General features: G+C 44.7%; 1 protein-coding gene across 2 annotated transcripts in view; it reads right to left on the reverse strand.

Annotated features, from left to right (window-relative positions):
* Positions 1–6,874, reverse strand: part of tfeb (transcription factor EB) — a 114,450-nt gene extending 107,576 nt beyond the window's left edge. Inside the window, exon 1 of one of the 2 annotated variants that reach the window (XM_048612001.1) lies at positions 6,807–6,874. The gene's annotated coding sequence lies outside the window, so the exon portion shown is untranslated. The remainder of the gene's footprint in view (positions 1–6,806) is intronic. The other variant, XM_048612002.1, reaches the window with a different exon arrangement.
* Positions 6,875–8,170: the final 1,296 nt, after the last annotated feature.

Consider the following 8,170-nt stretch of genomic DNA (forward strand, 5'->3'; position numbering starts at 1 on the left):
TGTTTGTGTGCGCGTGTGGGCGTGAGAGAGTGCGTGTTTGTGTGCGCTTGTGTGTGTGAGTGTGACAGAGTGTGTGTTTGTGTGAGAGAGTGTGTGTTTGTGTGAGAGTGTGTGAAAGAGTGTGTGTTTGTGTGAGAGAGTGTGAGAGAGCGTGAGAGAGTGCGTGTGAGCGTGAGAGAGTGCGTGTTTGTGTGTGTGTGAGCGTGAGAGAGTGCGTGTTTGTGTGTGTGAGTGTGTGTGTGACAGAGTGTGTGAGTGTGTGAGTGTGTGAGTGTGTGAGTGTGTGTGAGTGTGTGAGTGTGTGAGTGTGTGAGTGTGTGAGTGTGTGAGAGTGTGAGAGTGTGAGAGTGTGAGAGTGTGAGAGTGTGAGGGTGTGAGGGTGTGAGGGTGTGTGGGTGTGTGTGAGTGTGTGAGTGTGAGTGCGAGAGAGAGTGTGTGTGTGTGAGTGCGAGAGAGTGCGAGTGAGTGCGTGCTTGTGTGTGTGTGAGTGAGAGTGTGTGTGTTTGTGCGTGTTTGTGTGTGTGTGTGGGAGTGTTTGTGAGTTTGAGAGAGTGCATGTTTGCGTGTGTGTGAGAGAGTGCGTGTTTGCATGTGTGTGAGAGAGTGCGTGTTTGTCTGTGTGTGTGTGTGTGTGTGTGAGAGAGTGCGTGTTTGTCTCTGTGTGTGTGTGTGTGTGTGAGAGAGAGTGCGTGTTTGTCTGTGTGTGTGTGTGTGAGAGAGTGCGTGTTTGTCTGTCTGTGTGTGTGTGAGAGAGTGCGTGTTTGTCTGTCTGTGTGTGTGTGTGTGTGAGAGAGAGAGGGAGAGAGTGGATGTTTTGTGTGTGTGTGTGTGAGAGAGTGCGTGTTTGTCTGTGTGTGTGTGTGAGAGAGTGCGTGTTTGTCTGTCTGTGTGTGTGTGTGTGAGAGTGCGTGTTTGTCTGTGTGTGTGTGCGTGTGTGTGAGAGAGTGCGTGTTTGTCTGTGTGTGTGCGTGTGTGTGAGAGAGAGAGGGAGAGAGTGGATGTTTTGTGTGTGTGTGTGTGTGTGTGTGTGTGTGTGTGTGTGAAAGCATGAGAGAGTGCATGTTTGTGTGTGTGTGTGAGCATGAGAGAGTGTTTTTTTTGTGTGTCAGTGTGAGAGAGTGGATGTTTGTGTGTGTGTGTGTGTGTGTGTCTGTGTCTGTGTGAGAGACAGAGAGTGAGAGATTGTGTTTGTGTGTTTGTGTGAGAGAGAGAGGGAGAAAGAGCCTTTAATGATGACATTGGGGTCAGTAAGATGCCTCTCTCTGTTGGAAATGACAGATGAAGAAGTGCTGCTTTGGTATAGGAGGGATCCCCTTGTGGTACCTGTCGTGATATCTACAAAGGGCAGGGGGAGCTGAGTTTTGCCACTCATGCCCCAGGGGGTGCCCAGGATATCTTGCAGGGAGGGGACAAGTAAGGGTCAGTATTGGCAGGGCTCCCTGCTAATGTGTCCATACTTTAAAGAGATGTGTAACATTTACAGATGAAACTCAGGTGCATGATAACATTTGAGGGGGTGGAGGAATGAATTAAATTCATGGGGGGAGTTCAAAACTGAAAGCTTTGATCTGACACACTATCATTGCTACATTGAGTCAAAATCCTGAGTTCCACGGTGCAGCTGTAGTAGTGATAGTGTAGTAAACAGACAGCATGTTAACACTCATTCACATTATACAAACATACGCTTTAAAAAGTTCAGTACACAAGCAAACTGCAGGAAAAAAAATGGACATTGAACTTTTTATTTTAAAAGTGAAACCCCAGCTGGTATTTCCCCAGTTTGTTCAGGCTTCATTTCCTTTCAGAAATGCCTCCATAACAAGGCCTCTCCAATTTTTAATCACTCCAAAAACTCCCTTTTTTTTAAATAGCTTTCTGTTACTTGTTCTGAGTAAATATGTTGGGTGTTTTTGTATTGTTGATTATCTATGCTCACTCATTGGAAGGAGAAGCCGGATAAACACAAAAGAATGAAATGAACAGAAGGATGTGTTGCTGGGGTGTGTGTTGACGACGGGTGGGAGGAGGGATATCTGGTGCAGAAACACTAGCATGGACCTGTTGGGCTTGTTTCTGTGCTGATGTAACCATTCAATATAAGCCTTTGTTGGGAGGATAGAGCCAGTACTAGAACATAGAACAGTATAGCACAGTACAGGCCCTTCAGCCCACGATGTTGTGCCAAACTTTTACCCTAAACCTAAGGTCTGTCTAACCTCCACCCCTACCTTATACTATCATCCATATGCCTATTTAATAGCCACTTAAATGCCCCTAATGAGGCCAACTCCACTACCCTCTCCGGCAATGCATTCCACGCCCCTACCACTCTCTGAGTAAAGAACCTACCTCTGACGTCTCCCCTGTACCTACCTCCACTCACTTTAAAACTATGTCCCCTCGTAATAGCTACCTGCACCCTAGGAAAAAGTCTCTGGCTGTTTACTCTATCTATACCTCTGATCATTTTGTACACCTCTATCAAGTCACCTCTCATCCTTCATCGTTCTAAAGAGAAAAGCCCTGGCTCTCTCAACCTTTCCTTGTAAGACCTACCCTCCATTCCAGGCAACATGGTAAATCTCCTCCGCACCTTTTCCAACGCCTCCACATCTTTCCTGTAATGATGCGACCAGAACTGGACACAATACTCCAGATGTGGCCGAACCAGGCTTTTGTATAGCTGGAGCATAACTTCCACGGCTCTTGAACTCCATCCCTCTATTAATGAAAGCTAACACACCATACGCCTTCTTAACAACTCTATCCACCTGGGTGGCAGCTCTCAGGGAACTGTGGACATGAACCCCAAGATCCCTCTGCTCGTCCACACTGCCAAGAATCTTTCCATTAACTCTGTATTCTGCTTTCAAGTTTGTCCTTCCAAAATGAATCACCTCACACTTTTCAGGATTAAACTCCATCTGCCACTTCTCAGCCCAGCTCTGCATCCTATCTATGTCCCTTTGTAACCGAGAACAGCCCTCCTCACTGTCCACAACACGACCCAACTACCTCGACCCTCCCCAGAAGTTTTGAAGATGATGAGGGGTTTTGCTGGGGCAGACAGGGGGAAACTGTTTCCATTGATAGAGGAATCAATAATCAGAGAGACACAGAGTAGAAATAATTGGCAAAAGAAATCAGAAGAGAGATGAAAAGATTTTTTAAAAACTTGGTGAATTGTCATAATCTTAAATGTGCTGCCTGAAGAGCAGTGTAAACAGTTTCAATAGTAACTTTCAAAAGGAACTTGGACAAATACCTAAAAGGGGCAAATATTTTCAGGATTATAGGCAGAGAACAGCAAAGTGGAACAATTAAATATCTGCTTCAGAGAGACAGCAAACACACAACGGGCAGAGTGGCATCTTTCTGTGTTGCAAGAGTCGATGGTTGTACTCAGTAACTGAGGCTGAGAGAGTGCTTGGTAGACATAAGTGAATTGGAGCTGTGATCAAACAGACTGCTGGAAGTCACTGTCCAGGGGTCAGGCATAGGTGAGAAATCTGGCAGAGGGCATCTCTGGAGCCCCAGCGTAGAATTAACACTTGCAGGACGTGACAGCAAGAAAATGAAAGGAGGGACAATATACAATGGCAGTACAACAGGTCAAAAGCAGAATGACAGAAAGATCAATGCCAAAATCTTAAGAGCTCTCCATACTCCTTCACAGAATTTCAGAATCCCCCATTATCGTGTCAGGTTATCTCTTGTCTAGAATCCAAAACGTCACTTTCCTGCCTGCAGCCTACTCCACATATCAATCATTCTGAAGAAGGGACTCCTAACTATCTGATTTTTAACCCTCCGAAAGAGGAATGTTTACGTCAGCTCATTTTAAATGACCAGTTAATCTGAGACTGTGCCCCTATGTTCTCAGCAAAGTGAGATACATTAGCCTCAGTCCCTTCCAGGGTCAATGATTTTGATTATAAAGAGCTAAGCCCTAAAATGCATCCTTGCAGCGGTCCATGAGTGACAGACCCCCAGCCTGAAAATGATCCCTTCATTGCTGCTCAATTTTTGGTCCATTAACCAAATCTCAATCTGCATCATATACAACTCCAATCCCATGAGTCCTAATATTGTGTAGCTGCCTCTTCTATGATGCCTTTCTAAAAACCTTATGAAAATCCAAATACATTGTACCGGCTTGATAACCCTCATCTACCCCGCCAGCTTCAAACTCAAAAAAGATGTCTCAAACGGCATTTTTGAGTTCATAAATTTGTGCTAACTCAACCTTATCAAAGGATTCTTTTTCTTCTCTAATCGCTGAGCTGCCACATCCCAAATAATAGGCTCTAAAATATTTCTTTGGTGCTAGCTATGAGGAGAAATTGGTTTGCTTTCACTTGAATGTCAAAGGATGAAGGGTGACCTGATAGAAGTTTACACAATTCTGAGAGGTATGGATACATTTGATAAGCAGCTTCTTTTTCTCAGGGTGCAATGTCAATTAAGAACAGACATAGGTTTAAGGTAAAAGGGAGAAAGTTTAAAGGAAATGTGAGAGGCAAGTTTTTTTTTAACCCAGAGGGTGGTAAGTGCCTGGAATGCACTGCCAGAGGAGATGGTAGAAGCGGATTAAGAAGCATCTTGACAGATAAATGAATAGGCAGGAAATAGAGGGATACGAACAGTTTAGAGGCAAGAGGTCTTTAGTTTAGAAAGGCGTCGTGTGTTGCCCCAGTCTTGGTGGGCCGAAGGGGCTGTTCATGTGCTGTAATAATCTTTGTTCTTTATCTGATATCAGACTACCTGTTCTTCAGTTCCCTGTTTTCCCTATTCCTCCTCTCGGACAGAGCAGCATTAATTTGTGACTTTTCAATTCACCCAGACCATTTTAGAATCTAGGAAATTGTGGAACATTAAGACTAGTGAATTCACTATCCATATAGCCATCTTCAAAACCCTGGAGAGTAGGTCGTCAGGAGCAGGAATTTGTCATCTTTAGTCTTACTGCTTTCTTCAATGTTATTTATTTACTCATTTCTTTAAGTTCCTCATTCTCTCTAGACCCTTGTTTCACTATTATTTAAAGAATTTTTTTTGTTACACTGTAAAGACAAAGATTTTTTTTACTTCATTCACGGAATGAGGATGTCACTGCCTGGGTCAGCACTTATTGTCCAGAGGGGCATTAAGTGTCAACTACATTGCTGTGGATCTGAAGTCACGTGTAGCAGATTTCCTTCCTGAAGGGACATTAACGCATGCGAAGGGGTTTTAAACAACAAACTATTGGATCAGCATTTTTATTTTCAAATCCAGACTTTTATTGAATCCAAATTTTAACCACCTACCATGGTGGGCCTTGAGTCCAGGTCTCAGAACATTAGCCCAAGCTCTGGATTATTAACCCAGAGACAATACCATTACACTGCCACCTCTCCTATGCCAATTCCTGTGTGGCTCACACAAGAATCTGGAGACTGGTGCTGAGATTCTGTTTTCAATTGGACTCAGTCCTCGAACCTGCTCAAGGGGACGTATTCCAAGATCTACCAAGGATATTGGTTCCTACACAGACCATGACAACTGGACCTTGTTCCTCCCAATCCAAGTTCATCTCCAGCCCAAAAAGATATCTTGAACCCTAGCACCATGCAGTGAACACGGTCTTCAGTGCTTTTTTAAATTCATTCACTGGGCATGAGTATCACTGGCTAGGCCAGCACTTATTGCCCAACCCTAATTGCCCAGAGGGCAGTTAAAAGTCAACCACATTTGGTCTGGAGACTAGACCAAAATGGCATTAGTGTTTTTTCCCCCAACAATCAACTCATGTTCATCATTAGACTCTAGTTTCTAGAATTTCTTTAGAAACATATTCCACCATGACAGGATTCAAACCCGGTCCCCATGACATTCCCTGATAGTAACAGTGGGCGAGCAGGTTCGAACGGCAGAATCAGGCTTGCTGAATACACTGCCTTCTATCACCACCCGAGTCCGCCGTGCCCTGCTTTCTGTTGTTTATTTCACTGGCAAACTTCACTCTCACATCCAAACAGATAACCAAGTCCTTGTCTACCACTGACCCGGACTCCCCTTACCTACCTGTCCCTGTCCCTGACCATCACCTCATTTAGGAGCACTATAATAAATACAGTTCAAAGGTGCTTGGGGTGGTGGAGGGCGCTATATAAATTCCGGCTGTCAGTGCAAAATTATCCGACGTCTCGGGATGATCAAGAGATCGGCCCCGGCCCGCAGGGAATGTGCTGCAGGAACTCTACCGAACGTGAGATTAATTTTCTCTAAATTGGCAGGCGGGGCTGGGGGAAATGAGCAGATGAGTTTTTTTGATGGTTCCAGATTGCTGTGCCGGGATTTAATCCTCAGAGATCGAGTGAACAGCAATCTGTAGAGGTCGCTGCCTTTTCCTCCCGTGTTAGACCCGGACCATCTTGTGGGGGATATAAATATCCGCGATAGGAATTCGGCAGCGGCGGGGAGAGCAACAACATGGGAGTAACATTCCTTACATTCTGCTCTCTTAACTTTCTGTCCCTTACAATCCCGGTATTTGCTCCGGGTGATACAGATCTACCATGTTGGTTAAATGCCTTTTCTGTTCAGTACTTTATACATTGGTTAAGTAATCTCGCCTGGCACTCAAGGACAGCAATCAGAATAATGACATCTGTCAAAAGTAAGATTGATCCCTCCGGCAACATTGTAGCCTCGCTGGTTCCTCTCCACATATCACCCAACTGGTGACAATGTAACACGAATGTAGCAGCTTCTGTTTTCCGGAATTCGGTCTAATTCTGTGTAAACCCGTAGTCACTTACCCGCTGAAGGTCAGGAGTGGAGCTTTCGCTGCAGCGTGTGTTGTTTGGATTCCTGTCCCTGCCGCCAGAGGTGGGTTTTACTAAAACTGACGCAAGATTCCCCCCTCCAGCTGATCCGAGTCAGTTTCAGTCACCTGCTGGGCCAGGCCCCGCTCAGAGGGATGCTGGGGATTGTAGTCCAAAATGGGACCACTATCATGTACACTATCAACCACCACAAAAACGATCGAACAGGCTGCCAACAGTGTTATAAGCAAAGCCTGAGAGATACAGATCTGTAAACACTCACTGTCAGATATAGGACTGTAAGCACTCACAGTCATATACAGGACTGTAAAGCACTCACTGATAGACACAGGAATGTAAACACTCACTGACAGATACAGGGCTGTAAACACACACTGACAGATACAGGGCAGTAAACACACACTGAAAGATACAGGGCTGTAAACACTCACTGACAGATACAGGGCAGTAAACACACACTGAAAGATACAGGGCTGTAAACACTCACTGACAGATATGGGACTGTAAACACTCACTGATAGATACAGGAATATAAACACACACTGACAGATACACGGCTGTAAAAAAAAATGACAGATCCAGGGCTGTAAACACACACTGACAAATACAGGACTGTAAACACACACTGAAAGATACAGGTCTGTAAACACTCACTGAAAGATACAGGTCTGTAAACACTCACTGACAGATATGGGACTGTAAACACTCACTGACAGATACAGGGCTGTAAACACACATTGACGGATACAGGTCTGTAAACACACTGACAGATACAGGGCTGTAAACACTCACTGACAGATACAGGGCTGTAAATATTCACTGACAGATACAGGGCTGTAAACACACACTGACAGATACAGGGCAGTAAACACTCACTGACAGATATGGGACTGTAAACACACTGATAGATACAGGAATGTAAACACACACTGACAGATACAGGGCTGTAAACACACATTGACAGATACAGGGCTGTAAACACTCAAGAGAGATATGGGACTGTAAACACTCACTGATAGATACAGGAATGTAAACACACACTGACAGATACAGAGCTGTAAACACTCACTGACAGATATGGGACTGTAAACACTCACTGGTAGATACAGGAATATAAACACACACTGACAAATACACGGCTGTAAACACACACTGACAGATACAGGGCAGTAAACACACACTGACAGATACAGGGCTGTAAACACACACTGAAAGATACAGGTCTGTAAACACTCACTGACAGATATGGGACTGTAAACACTCACTGATAGATACAGGTCTGTAAACACACACTGACAGAAACAGGTCTGTAAACACTCACTGACAGATATGGGACT

This window comes from Rhincodon typus, chromosome 25 (assembly GCF_021869965.1).
Source record: "Rhincodon typus isolate 14 chromosome 25, sRhiTyp1.1, whole genome shotgun sequence".
Lineage (NCBI taxonomy): Eukaryota > Metazoa > Chordata > Chondrichthyes > Orectolobiformes > Rhincodontidae > Rhincodon > Rhincodon typus.